The sequence below is a fragment of the Eurosta solidaginis genome, chromosome 4, assembly GCF_040869045.1.
Source record: "Eurosta solidaginis isolate ZX-2024a chromosome 4, ASM4086904v1, whole genome shotgun sequence".
NCBI classification, from domain to species: domain Eukaryota; kingdom Metazoa; phylum Arthropoda; class Insecta; order Diptera; family Tephritidae; genus Eurosta; species Eurosta solidaginis.
Window position 1 is genome coordinate 94,702,601 of NC_090322.1, and position 20,751 is coordinate 94,723,351.

Sequence of the window (20,751 nt, forward strand, 5' to 3'; positions counted from 1 at the left end):
TTTCCTGATCCTTTTATTAACTCCTCTCTCCGTCTTTTGGCTTCATCTATCTCCATATTCGTCTGGTGATGTGCTATACTTGATATCATTCGCTATAATATTTTTTATTGATAAGCACGTTGTTTAATTAAACACCAACCAATTACACGGAAGTATATCCACACCACCTGAAAATATGAGTGCCGGTGCGTATACGTAATATTTTAATATTTGCGTATAAACATATACAAAAATTTCCAATAAAAAAATATTGAGACTATAAAATGAGATATAACCTATCCTATATTTCAAGTTAGATCAAACTACACACGGGGTGCAAAACAACTTCAAAATCGGTTCAGTAGTTTAGGAGTCCATCGCGGACAAACAATGTGACACGTAATTTTCATATGTAAAAATTATATAATATAAGGGAAATGCAAGGGTTGGCAGAGTCTACCCTTCCACTTAGTCTAAAAGTTTTACCGTAAATAATCTCTGTGATCGGGAGATATCGTTCCAGTTCAGACACGTAACACCAAAACCAAGAAAAATCAATAAAGAGCTGCCGCAAAGTTGTTTAATTATTACATTGAAGCGCCTAACATGTTACCATTGCTTTCCACGTCGATGACTGCACAATAATGGCAACAGGTCGTGGCCATTAATGAGATATGCCGTAAAATTAACAGCTATCTCCTTAGTTAATTCTTCAGAGACCATATTCGCGAAATGGGCCACACAAGTTTTGGAAATATTAGACATCCACATCGATGGCATTACGCTTCTAACTGTCCCACTCCCGAAATTTTGACGTGTGACTTCGATAATGACCTACATTTTGGCGACCATGTAGCCGCAATTGTATCCCAAGTTCAGAGCCATAGCAAAGTCCTCAAGTCCCTCGATGAAAGAAACGCTGTAACTACCTTTGAAGCAATTGACCAGCCGCTAGTACATTACTCGTATCCAATATGGACACCGAGCGTAAAAGAAACACACTTGAGGTAGGCCTGTCAAAACATCGCGCAAACACAAGAGGCGGAATAGTCCCCATAAAGAAGAGAAACGAAACGAGGCACAAATAATTTCTTTTGAAAGCTCAGAAACTTGGCCATCCTAACAAACAACTGATAGAAGAGCCCTGCCTCGCAGGGACGTAAGAAGTCACTTCTGCTAGCACTACGAAGAAATCCGTCACAAAAGAAGCCTTATGAACCAAAAGAGCATAAGGAAAGTCCTCAGAGTCATCTTAAAAGAATCGGTAAGTCATATGACGATAAATGCCCACCGAACCTCGTTCTCAGAGTCCAATAACCGAAACTTGCAGTTGAAGAAAGCAGAATTTCCAGAGAGTCACTTTGGCATAGCTTCGATCTGGATACATAAATCATATCGCCGACTGACGGCGCCCAATACTGACGACTCCCACTGTGGAGGAAAGGACATTAATCTTTCGCAATTTTGAGTTTTGTGAACTTTTTGTCGAAGTTTTTTGATATGTAAATTTATAATTTAAATTTAAATTTCCTAATACAAAAAATATCAATAAAAATGTAAGCGAAATAAATTTGTTTTTTGTTGTCCTCTTTTATTACATTTTTTTTCATTTCAAACATACTTCAAAAGCGTGACGTCACAGCAGAAGTTTTACTTTCTGTTGTTGCCTTTAATGCGAGATCTGTTACTTGGATCATGGTTAATTAGTTGTAAGTGAATATTAAAATATTTGCTACAACTTGGTTATTTTCACTGAAATATATCGTCGCTGGGCTAACGAAAACAGTTATGTGTTTTTTGTCAAAAAAATTTTTTTTGCATATTTCATTATCACTATATGGAGCCCACATTTCTGCATATGCCATTTTTTATATCTCTTTTGGTTTAGAAGTGACCGAAACAGCTATGTGCTCACAGTCCCAGAAGTACTCTGAAAAACGGCTATGTACTTACTTGCTTATAATTTTTTTAATCTCTGGCGAAAGTGCTTTGATTGCAATGTAAAAAATAATTACAAGCCATCTTAGGACAGTCACACTCTTGTCAGTGTGTCACGTGCAAGGAATGGTTGCATCGGACAGAATGTTTTGGGCTAGACCCTAAAACCCGAAGTCCCGGCAACTTTTATAAATCTTTTGTGGCTCCTTGCTGTTTACGCCCAAGAGCGTCCGATAGTCTGCGCCTTAGCGCCCCAACTACCTTCTAGCTGCCCCGCTGCTCAGCAAGTCACAACAACGCAGAATTCTGCAGTTAAACTGTAATGGGTTAACTGGGAAGATCACGGAGATAGTTGATTTCATGAATCGGCATAACATCCGCATTGCGGCAATTCAAGAGACCAAACAAGATCTGCTCTGCTGACCTGCTCTGGACATAACGTCCACAGAAAAGAATGCGAGAGCGGAAATGGAGGCGGTCTCGTGTTAATCACCCACAACTCAGTGCAATATATTCTATTTTATCCCGACATCAGCATAACGCTACCGACTGTCTTCCACCCTAAAATCTTGGGTGAGACGTTCGACCACGATCTACATTTTGGAGAGCATAAAACCGTAACTGTACCGAAAATCCAGAGCCGTAATAAAATCCTCAAATCTCTTACCGGCAGCACTTGAGGTAAAGACAAAGAAACGCTCATTACTACTTACAAAGCAATTGGCCGGCCGATTGCATGCTACGCGTCCCCGATATGGTCGCCAAGTCTAAAGGTTACTCACCAGAAGAAAATACAGGCCTGCCAAAACACTGCCCTCGGAACCGCTACGGTCTGTGTTCTTATGTCCCCAGAACACCATCTACACAATGAGGTGAGAGAACTCCCCATTAGGGAGAGAAATGAAATGCTAAACAAACACCTCCCAGGGGCTAAAGGGATCATCTCCGTAAGCGTTATAAGGAAATACGGCACAAATTTCATACATTTCCCTACTGGCAAAAGCAAATTTTAATCATGTTTGAAAGCAGCTGTGTGCTTTAAAAAGGTGCAAATATTTATTACGGCGTTATGGGTTAAAAAACATGATTTTTTCCTTCACACATCAATAACATACTATCCATAAAATATTTCAAAAATACGACATTTGCAAAACTTTGCAAATGGACACCAGAAATATGTTTTTTTTATCTCCTGAACAATTACTGAAAAACACATAACTGCTTTTGTGAGCGCAGCGACGTTATATTGTGGGTTAAATAATTACCCATTTACAATTTTATTCATTTATAATATTGTAACGAATTTGCTGCAAATCCTCTTATTTGCTCTTTTTCTAGGTTCGTATCGCTAAACTGTTGAATAAATAACTCCAATATTGAATAATGGAAAAATGGCCTTTATTAAAATACTTCACAATAACACTCAAACTGTGCAACGAATAGCTTAATAACCAAACTGATACCTTAAATGAAACTGACTTTCAAAATAATACTGCTATTGCTCGCTAGATATCGTCTTAGTCGTAACTGCTAGACAACTCAAATCAAAATGAATTCCAGCGCCTGTAGATCTGTCGCCTTTTATACTCTTTGATTTTAACATTCGCATCTTCTAGAATCTACTAGCATTGTCCATGAGCTCTCAAACTTCTCAGCTATAACTAAAATTGCACGATTTTATACATCTTCTAGGCGCTCCAGAATCTACTAATCCAGTAGCTCTCAAACTTCTCAGCTGTAACTACAATTGCACAATTTTATAGTTTTTCTCATTGCATACTTATAGGAGTATCTCAGATATATGCATGTGTTAGTACATTGACTCTCCGCTGCTCGTATACGTACATGGTACATATATGTAGACGTAGTTATTGTTTCGTTTATGTAGATACATAATGATTGAATTATTGATGTGCATTCACGTCACTGCTTAGCATCGGCTTAGAGACGGCAGCACTCCTTAGTTTTGCTAATATTCGTAACACTGCCCTCCACCTAAGTCTGATCGTCCCGATTAGACAAATCTCTCGATTTAACCGCTGCTAGCCTCTCCAAATGAGCCACTTTCATTTTGGTTCGTGGTTTGTCAATGGTTTGTATGAGGTACACTACATCGTTGATCCGTTTTACAACTTTGTATGGGCCTTCCCAGTTACACTGCAATTTCGGGGACAAACCCTTTTTTCGTTGTGGGTTGTATAGCAGCACCAAATCTCCTTCCTGAAACCCTTCCGAATTAATTGCTTTATCGTACCTCGCTTTCATCTTATCACTCATAATCTTTGCTCGTTGCCTTACCAGATCGTGTATCTCTCTCAGCTCTTCTTCCAAGACACCAGTGAATTTCTTGACATTCTTCTCCGCATCGGCATCTATCCCATACTTCAAATCAGCTGGCAGTCGAAGGTCATTGCCAAAAATTACCTTTGCGGGAGTTTGGTCCGTTGTGTCATGTACTGCCGATCGGTAGGCCATCAAGAATAACGATATGTGTGTATCCCAGTCCTTATGGTACTTGTCTACTAATTTCCTTAAATGCTTCTCCAATGTTCTATTGAAGCGTTTCACCATACCATCGGACTGAGGATGCAATGCAGTTGTCCGTATTTTTCGAATGCCCAACTTCTTGCAAATTTCTTGGAACACAGCTGATTCAAAATTCCTGTCTTGGTCAGAATGTAACTCCATTGGTACACCATACCTTGCAACCCATTCGTTTTTAATCACTTCTGCCACTGTTTCTACTTCTTGGTTTGGGATTGGGTATACCTCTGGCCATTTACTGAAATAATCCATAACCACCAGTACGTATTTGTTTCCGCGGTTGCTAGTAGGAAATGGACCTGCGACATCCATGGCGATCCTTTCAAATGGTGCACCTGAAATATACTGCTTCATCTGGCCATGACTTCGGGTTTTGGGCCCTTTCGCTCTGTTGCATACCTCGCAATTGGCAATCCACTCGGTGACCGACTGACGGCAACCAACCCAATAGAATCTCTGCTTAATTTTCTCGAGTGTCTTCGTGATTCCAAGATGACCTCCACTTGGACCATTGTGCAGCTCGCTGAGCACGTCAGGAATCCCCTTTCTGGGAACAACTATCAGTTTCTTCTTGCATTGACCATATTCACTCTCCCATACTCGATGCAAGCAACATGATACCAGTTCTAAACTGTTCCACTGTGCCCAATATGAATTCGCAATGGGACTCTCTGCTGACATCTCCTCTCTGCTTGGTCTTTCGTTTCGTTCGAGCCCTTGCATAACATGTGACATATCTGTATCCTCTAGCTGACACTTTCTTAGTTGTTCCTTGTCCCATTCATCCGTACACGTTATAGTCATTAGCCGGACATCTATAATGTCTTCTTTAGCCTCGGCCTTTGAGCAGTGCTTGCATTCCAGACTACATGGTCTTCGTGACATTGCATCAGCATTTCCATGGGTACTACCCTTTCGATTCTCAATGGAAAAGTCATAGCTTTGTAGTCGCTCGATCCACCGTGCCAATTGTCCTTCCGGATTACGGAACTGCAGAAGCCATTTCAACGCTGCGTGTGCTGTCCTGACACGGAATCGCTGGCCGTAGAGGTATTTGCTAAAATGTTTAATGCACTCTACCAATGCCAACAGCTCTCTCCGTGTAACGCAATAGTTCCTCTCTGGTTTTCCAATTGAACGGCTGTAATATGCAACTACCTTCTCTTGTCCATCGACCAGTTGTGATAAAACGCCTCCTATAGCATATCCGCTCGCATCTGTATCTAGAATAAACGTTGCTCCTTGAATCGGGTATGCCAACATTGGGGCAGTGCACAACCGCTCTTTCAATGTTTGGAAAGCTACTTCTTGCTCCTTCTTCCATTCAAAAGCTTTATTTTTTCTTGTTAGCTCGTGGAGACTATGGGCTACGCTGGCAAAATTTGGTACAAATCGGCGGTAATATGTGCACAGCCCAAGGAAACTTCTCAATTCATGCAGATTCTGTGGTCTTGGCCAATCCTTTACTGCCTCTATCTTTTCATTCGCTGTACAGACACCTTCTGTCGTTACCTTGTGGCCCAAATATTTGATTCCTTTTTAAACAGCGTACACTTTTTGGGACTGAACTTCAGACCAGCGCCAGCTATTCTCTGGAAAACTTCCTCCAAGTTCTTAAGATGTTCATCAAAATTCTTGCCCAATACGATGAAGTCGTCCAGGTACACCAAGCATGTTTTCCAATGTAGTCCTTTCCGCACCTGGTCCATGAGTCTCTCAAAAGTAGCTGGTGCATTACAAAGTCCAAAAGGCATTACTGTAAATTGCCAAAGACCATCCCCGATACTGAAGTCTGTTTTCTCTTGATCTTCCTCCTTCACCTCAACTTGCCAGTAGCCGCTTTTCAAGTCCAGTGTGGAAAACCATTTCGTACCAGATAGCGAGCCCAGAGTGTCGTCAATTCTTGGAAATGGGTAGCTATCCTTTTTCGTAATGTCATTCAACTTCGGGTAGTCCACGCAAAACCTCATTTTTCCATCCTTCTTCTTTACAAGTACTACCGGTGAGCTCCGTGGACTAGCTGATGGTTCAATGACGCCGCTGTCGCTCATTTCTTGTATGATTTGACTCACAACTTCCCGCTTCGCCAGTGGAACACTACGTGGTGCTTGAAGGATCGGCCTCGCGTCTCCAGTGTCAATTTGATGTTTCACAACATTGGTGCGGCCTGGTTTGGAACCATCCTGGTCAAATATATTCGCGTACTTTAGGAGCAGCTGTTTTGCCTTATTCTGATAGGCTTCCTCTAGCCCCTGCGTCCATGCCGTGATGTCATATGAAAGATCAGTATTACTAAATGAAACGTGTTCCTGGAGCTGTTCACAGTTAATAACTAATTCAGCCTCTTGGCATCTTCCCAAAATAGCTCCTTTGGTCAAATTAAATGGTGACTTGAACTCATTGAGTACTCTTACCAGAATGCGTCCATCTTGTTTTGTCATAGCCAGGGTTTTTCCTACAAGTATGTTCAGTGCTGATTTGTTTGCTGCTTCGACAACCCACAATTTGTTTGTCCCACAATCTCCATCAACATTTGCCCAGATGACTGCTCCGGATTTTGGTGGTATTCGCTGACTCTCTTCCACCAGCACTCGTTTACTGCTGTAGCCTCTCTCGTAGCCGAAATTAAGTGGTACATCCATGTTCTTATATCGCATCGTCTTGCTTTGCATGTCGATCTTGATGCCCTGGTCGATTAAGAAGTCCAATCCAATTATGATTTCATCAACAATCTCTGCCACTATAAAATTGTGTACTACCGTGACGTTACCAATTGCGACTTCACATGATACTTCTCCTAGAACCGTGCTGTCTTCTCCAATGGCTGTACGCAATCTTGCTCCATGCAATGGTCTTATCTTCTTGTTGACTAAATCCGCTCGAATGATGGAATGAGATGCACCCGTATCTACAGTCAGTAAACGTTCCTTTCCATCCACATGTCCTCCGACAGTAAGATTGTTTGACCTTCTTCCAATTTGTGAGATAGAGATTATGGGGCATTCAATTGTGGTGATGTCATATGAAAGATCAGTATTACTAAATGAAACGTGTTCCTGGAGCTGTTCACAGTTAATAACTAATTCAGCCTCTTGGCATCTTCCCAAAATAGCTCCTTTGGTCAAATTAAATGGTGACTTGAACTCATTGAGTACTCTTACCAGAATGCGTCCATCTTGTTTTGTCATAGCCAGGGTTTTTCCTACAAGTATGTTCAGTGCTGATTTGTTTGCTGCTTCGACAACCCACAATTTGTTTGTCCCACAATCTCCATCAACATTTGCCCAGATGACTGCTCCGGATTTTGGTGGTATTCGCTGACTCTCTTCCACCAGCACTCGTTTACTGCTGTAGCCTCTCTCGTAGCCGAAATTAAGTGGTACATCCATGTTCTTATATCGCATCGTCTTGCTTTGCATGTCGATCTTGATGCCCTGGTCGATTAAGAAGTCCAATCCAATTATGATTTCATCAACAATCTCTGCCACTATAAAATTGTGTACTACCGTGACGTTACCAATTGCGACTTCACATGATACTTCTCCTAGAACCGTGCTGTCTTCTCCAATGGCTGTACGCAATCTTGCTCCATGCAATGGTCTTATCTTCTTGTTGACTAAATCCGCTCGAATGATGGAATGAGATGCACCCGTATCTACAGTCAGTAAACGTTCCTTTCCATCCACATGTCCTCCGACAGTAAGATTGTTTGACCTTCTTCCAATTTGTGAGATAGAGATTATGGGGCATTCAATTGTGGGAGCCAGCTGTCGCCCCTTGCGGCTGACTCGCTTTAGTTTAACGATTGAGTGGACTTGGAGATTTGCTCATCTCCTTCAGCTTTGCGTTTTCGGCCACCCACATTGTTGGAGCTATTGGGACCGCTGCTGCAATGTCGTGCAATATGAGCTGGGTTGCCGCACTTGAAACATTTAATAACTCCGGCATTTTTCTGTTGTGATCCCTTCAGTGCTTCCAAAATTGTGTCTACCCAATCTGGTCTTTCCACATCCACACGATGAGCTTTGTATGCTGGTTTACTCAATAGTGAGGCCGTTTCCTGAGTCAATGCATGTGATACCGTTTCAGCAAATGTGAGCTTTGGATTTGCGTATGTAGCTCGCTTCGTTTCCACGTCCCGTATGCCATTTATAAAACTCTGGATTTTTACCCTCTCGGTGTATTCCACGGGTGCGTCCGCATTTGCAAGATGAGCCAACCTTTCAACATCCGAGGCAAACTCCTGCAAAGGCTCATTCGCTCTTTGGTGACGTTTTTGCAACTCAATTTGGAATATCTGTTTCCTATGCTCGCTTCCATAACGTCTCTCGACAGCGGCCATCAATGCTTCATAGTTGTCCCGCTCTCCTTCGGGAATCGTTTGTAGGATTTCGGCTGCTGGCCCTTTCAATGCCACGAACAGAGCTGCAACTTTATCTTCAGCATTCCAGTTGTTCGCTGCCGACGTCTTCTCAAATTGGAGCTTAAATACTTGGAATGGAACAGAACCATCAAACGTTGGCACTTTACCTTCAGAGTAGACGTTGAAGTGATTGGACGATTCAATTGTAACTCCTGAATCCGATCTTTCAAAGCATCCATCTCTGCCTCCACTTTATTTTGTCGTTCACTAACAGCCTCCAGCTGCGATGAGAATTTTTTTTCCTGCGCCTCCAGCTTTGTTGAGATACGTTCTTCTTGTGCTTCGAGCTGTAATGTTATGCGTGCCTCTTGTTCTTTTAATTGTTCTGCAATTTGTGACGGCATGTGTGTTTTCTGTTCTTCCAATTGTGATGCCATATATGTCTTCTGTTCTTCCAGTAGAGTTTCCATCTTGGATGTTATCTGTGTCGACATTTCTGAAATGCATGCCTCCTGTGATTCCAATTGTGATGACATGTTGGTAGATATTTGTGATGCCATTTCGGACATTTGTGCCGATATTGCAGCCAATATCATGTTCAGGTCTGTGTTCGCCATTGTCTGCGGTGTTTCTTCCATTTTTTTTATTTCCTCGCCATCAAGATGAAAGTCATACTCTTCCACATCAATTCCTTCTGCTTCCATTGCCTCTCGTAGCCGTGCCTGAAGTTCAAGTTTAACGCCGCTTGTATTCAATCCACGGCTCTCCAACTCCTTCTTTAGTTGCTGGATCTACAATTCACTGTACTTTGCCATGTCCTTGTTGTCCTCTGGAATTTATTCAACAATTCCTCTTCTGACACCAATTGTAACGAATTTGCTGCAAATCCTCTTATTTGCCCTTTTTCTAGGTTCGTATCGCTAAACTGTTGAATAAATAACTCCAATATAGAATAATGGAAAAATGACCTTTATTAAAATACTTCACAATAACACTCAAACTGTGCAACGAATAGCTTAATAACCAAACTGATAGCTTAAATGAAACTGACTTTCAAAATAATACTGCTACTGCTATCGTCTTAGTCGTAACTGCTTGAAAACTCAAATCAAACTGAATTCCAGCGCCTAAACATCTGTCGCCTTTTATACTCTTTGATTTTAACATTCGCATCTTCTAGAATCTACTAGCATTGTCCATGAGCTCTCAAACTTCTCAGCTATAACTAAAATTGCACGATTTTATACATCTTCTAGGCGCTTCCAGAATCTACTAGTCCAGTAGCTCTCAAACTTCTCAGCTGTAACTAAAATTGCACAATTATATAGTTTTTCTCATTGCATACTTATAGGAGTATCTCAGATATATGCATGTGTTAGTGCATTGACTCTCCGCTGCTCGTATACGTACATGGTACATATATGTAGACGTAGTTATTGTTTCGTTTATGTAGATACATAATGATTGAATTATTGATGTGCATTCACGTCACTGCTTAGCATCGGCTTAGAGACGGCAGCACTCCTTAGTTTTGCTAATATTCGTAACACTGCCCTCCACCTAAGTCTGATCGTCCCGATTAGACAAATCACTCGACACCGCTGCTAGCCTCTCCAAATGAGCCACTTTCATTTTGGTTCGTGGTTTGCCAATGGTTTGTATGAGGTACACTACATCGTTGATCCGTTTTTCAACTTTGTGTGGGCCTTCCCAGTTACACTGCAATTTCGGGGACAAACCCTTTTTTCGTTGTGGGTTGTATAGCAGCACCAAATCTCCTTCCTGAAACCCTTCCGAATTAATTGCTTTATCGTACCTCGCTTTCATCTTGTCACTCATAATCTTTGCTCGTTGCCTTACCAGATCGTGTATCTCTCTCAGCTCTTCTTCCAAGACACCAGTGAATTTCTTGACATTCTTCTCCGCATCGGCATCTATCCCATACTTCAAATCAGCTGGCAGTCGAAGGTCATTGCCAAAAATTACCTTTGCGGGAGTTTGGTCCGTTGTGTCATGTACTGCCGATCGGTAGGCCATCAAGAATAACGATATGTGTGTATCCCAGTCCTTATGGTACTTGTCTACTAATTTCCTTAAATGCTTCTCCAATGTTCTATTGAAGCGTTCCACCATACCATCGGACTGAGGATGCAATGCAGTTGTCCGTGTTTTTCGAATGCCCAACTTCTTGCAAATTTCTTGGAACACAGCTGATTCAAAATTCCTGTCTTGGTCAGAATGTAACTCCATTGGTACACCATACCTTGCACCCCATTCGTTTTTAACCACTTCTGCCACTGTTTCTACTTCTTGGTTTGGGATTGGGTATACCTCTGGCCATTTACTGAAATAATCCATAACCACCAGTACGTATTTGTTTCCGCGGTTGCTAGTAGGAAATGGACCTGCGACATCCATGGCGATCCTTTCAAATGGTGCACCTGAAATATACTGCTTCATCTGGCCATGACTTCGGGTTTTGGGCCCTTTCGCTCTGTTGCATACCTCGCAATTGGCAATCCACTCGGTGACCGACTGACGGCAACCAACCCAATAGAATCTCTGCTTAATTTTCTCGAGTGTCTTCGTGATTCCAAGATGACCTCCACTTGGACTATTGTGCAGCTCGCTGAGCACGTCAGGAATCCCCTTTCTGGGAACAACTATCAGTTTCTTCTTGCATTGACCATCTTCACTCTCCCATACTCGATGCAAGCAACATGATACCAGTTCTAAACTGTTCCACTGTGCCCAATATGAATTCGCAATGGGACTCTCTGCTGACATCTCCTCTCTGCTTGGTCTTTCGTTTCGTTCGAGCCCTTGCATAACATGTGACATATCTGTATCCTCTAGCTGACACTTTCTTAGTTGTTCCTTGTCCCATTCATCCGTACACGTTATAGTCATTAGCCGAACATCTATAATGTCTTCTTTAGCCTCGGCCTTTGAGCAGTGCTTGCATTCCAGACTACATGGTCTTCGTGACATTGCATCAGCATTTCCATGGGTACTACCCTTTCGATTCTCAATGGAAAAGTCATTGCTTTGTAGTCGCTCGATCCACCGTGCCAATTGTCCTTCCGGATTACGGAACTGCAGAAGCCATTTCAACGCTGCGTGTGCTGTCCTGACACGGAATCGCTGGCCGTAGAGGTATTTGCGAAAATGTTTAATGCACTCTACCAATGCCAACAGCTCTCTCCGTGTAACGCAATAGTTCCTCTCTGGTTTTCCAATTGAACGGCTGTAATATGCAACTACCTTCTCTTGTCCATCGACCAGTTGTGAAAAACGCCTCCTATAGCATATCCGCTCGCATCTGTATCTAGAATAAACGTTGCTCCTGGAATCGGGTATGCCAACATTGGGGCAGTGCACAACCGCTCTTTCAATGTTTGGAAAGCTACTTCTTGCTCCTTCTTCCATTCAAAAGCTTTATTTTTTCTTGTAAGCTCGTGGAGACTATGGGCTACGCTGGCAAAATTTGGTACAAATCGGCGGTAATATGTGCACAGCCCAAGGAAACTTCTCAATTCATGCAGATTCTGTGGTCTTGGCCAATCCTTTACTGCCTCTATCTTTTCATTCGCTGTACATACACCTTCTGTCGTTACCTTGTGGCCCAAATATTTAATTCCTTTTTAAACAGCGTACACTTTTTGGGACTGAACTTCAGACCAGCGCCAGCTATTCTCTGGAAAACTGCCTCCAAGTTCTTAAGATGTTCATCAAAATTCTTGCCCAATACGATGATGTCGTCCAGGTACACCAAGCATGTTTTCCAATGTAGTCCTTTCAGTACCTGGTCCATGAGTCTCTCAAAAGTAGCTGGTGCATTACAAAGTCCAAAAGGCATTACTGTAAATTGCCAAAGACCATCCCCGATACTGAAGGCTGTTTTCTCTTGCTCTTCCTCCTTCACCTCAACTTGCCAGTAGCCGCTTTTCAAGTCCAGTGTGGAAAACCATTTCGTACCAGATAGCGAGCCCAGAGTGTCGTCAATTCTTGGAAATGGGTAGCTATCCTTTTTCGTAACGTCATTCAACTTCCGGTAGTCCACACAAAACCTCATTTTTCCATCCTTCTTCTTTACAAGTACTACCGGTGAGCTCCGTGGACTAGCTGATGGTTCAATGACGCCGCTGTCGCTCATTTCTTGTATGATTTGACTCACAACTTCCCGCTTCGCCAGTGGAACACTACGTGGTGCTTGACGGATCGGCCTCGCGTCTCCAGTGTCAATTTGATGTTTCACAACATTGGTGCGGCCTGGTTTGGAACCATTCTGGTCAAATATATTAGCGTACTTTAGGAGCAGCTGTTTTGCCTTATTCTGATAGGCTTCCTCTAGCTCCTGCGTCCATGCCGTGATGTCATATGAAAGATCAGTATTACTAAATGAAACGTGTTCCTGGAGCTGTTCACAGTTAATAACTAATTCAGCCTCTTGGCATCTTCCCAAAATAGCTCCTTTGGTCAAATTAAATGGTGACTTGAACTCATTGAGTACTCTTACCAGAATGCGTCCATCTTGTTTTGTCATAGCCAGGGTTTTTCCTACAAGTATGTTCAGTGCTGATTTGTTTGCTGCTTCGACAACCCACAATTTGTTTGTCCCACAATCTCCATCAACATTTGCCCAGATGACTGCTCCGGATTTTGGTGGTATTCGCTGACTTTCTTCCACCAGCACTCGTTTACTGCTGTAGCCTCTCTCGTAGCCGAAATTAAGTGGTACATCCATGTTCTTATATCGCATCGTCTTGCTTTGCATGTCGATCTTGATGCCTGGTCGATTAAGAAGTCCAATCCAATTATGATTTCATCAACAATCTCTGCCACTATAAAATTGTGTACTACCGTGACGTTCCCAATTGCGACTTCACATGATACTTCTCCTAGAACCGTGCTGTCTTCTCCAGTGGCTGTACGCAATCTTGCTCCATGCAATGGTCTTATCTTCTTGTTGACTAAATCCGCTCGAATGATGGAATGAGATGCACCCGTATCTACAGTCAGTAAACGTTCCTTTCCATCCACATGTCCTCCGACAGTAAGATTGTTTGACCTTCTTCCAATTTGTGAGATAGAGATTATGGGGCATTCAATTGAGGGAGCCAGCTGTCACCCCTTGCGGCTGACTCGCTTTAGTTTAACGATTGAGTGGACTTGGAGATTTGCTCATCTCCTTCAGCTCTACGTTTTCGGCCACCCACATTGTTGGAGCTATTGGGACCGCTGCTGCAATGTCGTGCAATATGACCTGGGTTGCCGCACTTGAAACATTTAATAACTCCGGCATTTTTCTGTTGTGATCCCTTCAGTGCTTCCAAAATTGTGTCTACCCAATCTGGTCTTTCCACTTCCACACGATGAGCTTTGTATGCTGGTTTACTCAATAGTGAGGCCGTTTCCTGAGTCAATGCATGTGATACCGTTTCAGCAAATGTGAGCTTTGGATTTGCGTATGTAGCTCGCTTCGTTTCCACGTCCCGTATGCCATTTATAAAACTCTGGATTTTTACCCTCTCGGTGTATTCCACGGGTGCGTCCGCATTTGCAAGATGAGCCAACCTTTCAACATCCGAGGCAAACTCCTGCAAAGGCTCATTCGCTCTTTGGTGACGTTTTTGCAACTCAATTTGGAATATCTGTTTCCTATGCTCGCTTCCATAACGTCTCTCGACAGCGGCCATCAATGCTTCATAGTTGTCCCGCTCTCCTTCGGGAATCGTTTGTAGGATTTCGGCTGCTGGCCCTTTCAATGCCACGAACAGAGCTGCAACTTTATCTTCAGCATTCCAGTTGTTCGCTGCCGACGTCTTCTCAAATTGGAGCTTAAATACCTGGAATGGAACAGAACCATCAAACGTTGGCACTTTACCTTCAGAGTAGACGTTGAAGTGATTGGACGATTCAATTGTAACTCCTGAATCCGATCTTTCAAAGCATCCATCTCTGCCTCCACTTTATTTTGTCGTTCACTAGCAGCCTCCAGCTGCGATGAGAATTTTTTTTCCTGTGCCTCCAGCTTTGTTGAGATACGTTCTTCTTGTGCTTCGAGCTGTAATGTTATGCGTGCCTCTTGTTCTTTTAATTGTTCTGCAATTTGTGACGCCATGTGTGTTTTCTGTTCTTCCAATTGTGATGCCATATATGTTTTCTGTTCTTCCAGTAGAGTTTCCATCTTGGATGTTATCTGTGTCGACATTTCTGAAATGCATGCCTCCTGTGATTCCAATTGTGATGACATGTTGGTAGATATTTGTGATGACATTTCGGACATTTGTGCCGATATTGCAGCCAATATCATGTTCAGGTCTGTGTTCGCCATTGTCTGTGGTGTTTCTTCCATTTTTGTTATTTCCTCGTCATCAAGATGAAAGTCATACTCTTCCACATCAATTCCTTCTGCTTCCATTGCCTCTCGTAGCCGTGCCTGAAGTTCAAGTTTAACGCCGCTTGTATTCAATCCACGGCTCTCCAACTCCTTCTTTAGTTGCTGGATCTTCAATTCACTGTACTTTGCCATGTCCTTGTTGTCCTCTGGAATTTATTCAACAATTCCTCTTCTGACACCAATTGTAACGAATTTGCTGCAAATCCTCTTATTTGCCCTTTTTCTAGGTTCGTATCGCTAAACTGTTGAATAAATAACTCCAATATTGAATAATGGAAAAATGGCCTTTATTAAAATACTTCACAATAACACTCAAACTGTGCAACGAATAACTTAATAACCAAACTGATAGCTTAAATGAAACTGACTTTCAAAATAATACTTCTACTGCTATCGTCTTAGTCGTAACTGCTTGACAACTCAAATCAAACTGAATTCCAGCGCCTAAACATCTGTCGCCTTTTATACTCTTTGATTTTAACATTCGCATCTTCTAGAATCTACTAGCATTGTCCATGGGCTCTCAAACTTCTCAGCTAAAACTAAAATTGCACAATTTTATACATCTTCTAGGCGCTTCCAGAATCTACTAGTCCAGTAGCTCTCAAACTTCTCAGCTGTAACTAAAATTGCACAATTATATAGTTTTTCTCATTGCATACTTATAGGAGTATCTCAGATATATGCATGTGTTAGTGCATTGACTCTCCACTGCTCGTATACGTACATGGTACATATATGTAGACGTAGTTATTGTTTCGTTTATGTAGATACATAATGATTGAATTATTGATGTGCATTCACGTCACTGCTTAGCATCGGCTTAGAGACGGCAGCACTCCTTAGTTTTGCTAATAATCGTAACAATATAATTATAGGTGACCACCTGATTCTAAAAGGCGACATGCCCCCACAAGGCCTGAAAATAAATACAAATGTGTACCAATTGCAATAATAATATATTAGGCGTAGCTTTACTACCTTATAAATATGCCTAGGGTGTGGAAACTGTACAACTTGCTTAGCAAATGTTAGTTGCTCGTCGGTTTGTTGAAAATTCCCCAATCCGGTATAACTTTTGCCGTTAAGGATTCAGGTTCGGCCCTAACCTCAAAAAGTAGAAAAAAGTCACCGGTGTTAGATAAATTTTAATAGCATTACCACATCCGCATTCTTTTTTTGAGCGGGTTTGTATTTTAAATGCATCTATATACTTCTATATGATTCCTAAAACAATCCCGAATCAGTCTCGAAATAATTATACCAAAATAGTCCAGATTTAATCCAAAAATAGGCAGAAGTTTATCCCGAAAACAATTCCAAAATTATCCGATAATAATCCCGAAATCATTCCGTAATAGTTTCCAAATCATTCTTAAAACAATCCCCAATGATCTGAAGATATTAGAGATAAGTATCCGCCGCCGCCGATTTTCGTCGTTTTTCGCACGCCGCCGCCGAATGTCAAAAATATCGGCGCGGCGCGTTACTATAATTTCTACTTTTTTTAAGACTGTCTAGATTTGTTTTATCAACTAACTAAGATTCTGGGCAGTAAGCATTTGAAAACAACACCATACCATCCACAATCAAATGGCTTGGTCAAACGTCTGCACAGGCAGTTAAAATCCGCTTTATTATGTCATGGGCAAGACTGGTACGACGCGTTACCCGTGGTGCTTCTCGGAATAAGAGCCGCTTGGAAAGAAGATATCGGTGCGACGTCAGCCGAGTTAGTGTTCGGTGAGCCAATTCGCTTGCCAGGTGAATTTTTGCATCCATCAAATACGAATTCATCAGCACACGAATTAATAGCATCACTCAGGCATTACTTTCACTCGCTAACTCCAGCACAGACATCCAGACATAGTCGCAAAAACATATTTGTTTTCAAAGATCTAGCCAGCACTTCGCATGTTTTTGTCAGGCACGACCACATTCGACAATCATTTGCTACACCTTATGATGGACCGTATCCCGTAATTGAAAAGCGGGAAAAATACTTCATTGTAAATGTTAGAGGCAAAAATACACCCATTTCGGTTGATCGTCTTAAACCGGTGTAATTCCTCGCCGACGATCTGAATGTCCAACAAACACAATCAGTCAGCGCCTCTCAAGCTGCAGAAACTAAACCAGCTACAAACGTAAAATGCTTACGCTTTGTTACTTAATATGTTTTATTTTCTTCTTTCGTAGAAAACTGTGTTTCACCGCAACAGAAGATAATTTTACAAGAAGGGGAGACATGTGGTGTCAACCACATAACCGGTTTGGCTCTCTTGTTGAGTCTCTGATGCACTCACCTAATTTGGCAAGTCATAAATTCAAAAGAGTTAGTCTACGCACGCGAGCTGGCCGCTTAACATTGTTTTCTTTAATTGATAAATAATAAATTTTGTTAAATTTAGTAAATATTTTAGTTGTAATAAAGACTTAAAATTAAATTCGTGTGTAATTATTTGGACCCTAATTACCACATATACTCTAATGCAACTTCGCAGAAGGATGTACTACGCAGAAGGACTTGGCATGGCGTAGCCCAGGGTTGTTTTTAAAATAAAATTTGAAATTTTGCACATACGCGGTTTTGCACCCACAGCAGTGGTACCTCAAATGAAAGACAAATCAATTACCTATCCAATGCAAAAAAAGTTTTGAAAATCGGTTCAATAGTACTGAAGATATTGTGACTTGGTATGGCGTAGCCCAGGGTTGTTTTTAAAATAAAATTTGAAATTTTGCACATACGCGGTTTTGCACCCACAGCAGTGGTACCTCAAATGAAAGGTAATTCAATTACCTATCCAATGCAAAAAAAGTTTTGAAAATCGGTTCAATAGTACTGAAGATATTGTGATTTTAAAAAATTTTTTATGAATCTTGCAAACTTAACCCTCGTTGCGCCACGTCTTCCCATTATCCAATCGCCAAAATTTTTTGCAGAACATAATATTATACTCGAGTGCAACTTTTGGGGGGGGGGGGGGGGGGTGTTATGCCCTGTACGCTATATTTTTATTCTCCCATATAGCTAAGGCGCACCCTAATGTGCATGTTTGTTTGTATAACAAAAAACTGTAGTGTCTAAAGTTTTCTTAAATAAATTATTACTTTCGATTACAGTTGCTATTTGGCGATAGTCTTTAATGTCATTTTTTTTATAAATATTGATAACATCTTCAATTGGATTGTGAACTTCAAGATTTTGACAAATTTTTTCTGGCCATTGTGTTTTAATTATATGAAATACTTCAACACCAATATCCTGTCGATTTTCACAATTTCTAATATGATTCACAAATTTGTGATACTCTGGGTCGACTATTCGAAATTGTTTAGAAAGGACACAGTTTGCGGCATTGGTTAATGATTCATTGTGTGCAATTAAAGAGCACCTCCCACTTCCCCTTTTACCTCTGTTTTTATTTTAAGCTCTTCATCATTCAGTGTTTCCGATTTTATATCGCAGTTAATATCCTCTTTAATAATATGCAATTTGACATTCTCGAGTTTTGTAAATGGTTGCAGCTGATGTTTATCTCCAATGAGTATACAATATATGGATAAATTTGGGCAGTTTAGTTTTATACATCTTAAAATGAACAAAAACAATGAAAGCTTACCATTACTAACTGTGTCAAATATGACAAAAAGCTTGAATTTTTTATCTTCATTCTTTGTCATCGTCATCTTCATAGTTTTCATACATGTCCGGTAGTATAATGACGTTTTTAATATTCTTTAAGAAATCTGTACTGAATGTGTTCCGAAATGCATCGATTTGCAAGGCATCACAATTGAGTAAGATCTGTTTTTTATCATAATAGTTGAGATCAAGAACACTTAAAAACTTGAAAAATGTCAAGTATTGTAAATTTTTGTTATAGAAACATTTCGTTCGCATACTTTGGCACAGTACATTAGTTTGTGTTATATACAAGAGTTTGGTATTTTTGGGATGTTTGTAGTACGTATAATAGCTGAGACTTTCGATAATGGAAGATTTTCCACATCCTGAATTTCCTTCTATTAAAAATATTTTATAAAAAGGATCAACATAGTTTTCCATGTATTTGTTGTCGTTGTTGTAAAATTTTTGGTTCTGAAAATCATTCGGATATGCATATTTTAGAATGGCATTTAAACAGGATTGTTGCTCTTCACTTAAATTATGCAAGAGCATTTCTCCATCTTCATTTGTGAATTTTCTTGCCAGTTCTTCAATATACTCAACAATCATGTTTGACTTTAATGTTTTTAAAACAGCTACACGTTATTTCCTGTCGAGTATTTGGTTTTTTTGCAATAGTGTAAATATGTTGTGTTTTTTTCTATTATCAGAAAAGGAGTGTAAATATTATTTAATCGTGAGAGTGTTTTATAGAATATACTAATCCAATTGTTGTACGGCAGTTGAGAATCGACAATATTGAAAACAGTGTCTCTAGTATCATGCTGTATGAAAGTCGTTCTATTATCGAACAATAAATATTTATTTTCATCTATATACTCTATCATAGTGTCCGAAATATTTCCAGTCGATCTTAGCTGTTGCTGAAGTGAAATTTGTAAAATTTGATTTATTTTTGCTATTCCTAATCGCGGTTTGTGTTGGAAGACCATATATGCCATGTTTTTGAAAAATACCATATGTGAGTATATATTTATATAGATATGTATCTATTTTTGATTTAGAAAAAAATCGTACCATTTGTAGTTGTCGAATTTGTACCACATGATTCATCTGTGTATTGGGAAGATGATGTTTGTGAGGAGCAGGATATATCCTCCATGGTAAATTTTATGATTGCTAATAGGAGTAAAATAATGCAACTATGTCTCGTGGATGACAACAATATGTGTCTGTCAACATTTGATTTAGTATTCTATAATATAATTGAAAAGAATATTTCGACTGCTCTGTATGCCAGTAAAAGAATTACTGCATCTATACTTAACATACTAGATAAGAATAACGTTGTCGATTAATAAGCCAATCAATACATACAACAATGCAATATGACAAATCGACATATATATACAAAACTTTATAACGAGTTCAATGGTGTGTCTAGCTAACGGTCTATACAATATTAATATATGTTATACCGTTTGGAAAAAATCGTGCTATGTATTGGGTGTCAAATGTGTAACATTGGAACGGTTTACAAATGACTTACAACAGGTAGAAGGAAAATATAAAAGCGTGCATATAAATACGTACGCCGAATTTTTGTTACTAAATCTGAGAAAGGCACAACAAATATTAGATGAATATTTTCCGTTATACAAAATATATACAGCCAAAGCACTCGAAACGGTTGGACAAAAAATTGAAAATGATGGAAACATAGCAGGTTGGCCCATGACAGATGCTGTATACATATGGCGATTCATATTATATCAATTGATGTTGATATTAATTCTGGATTTATGGATAAAAAGGCATTCCTGGGATTCATTGCCGAGCTAATAACGTGTCTCAATTGTAAAAAACATTACCTAGAACACATAAATAATC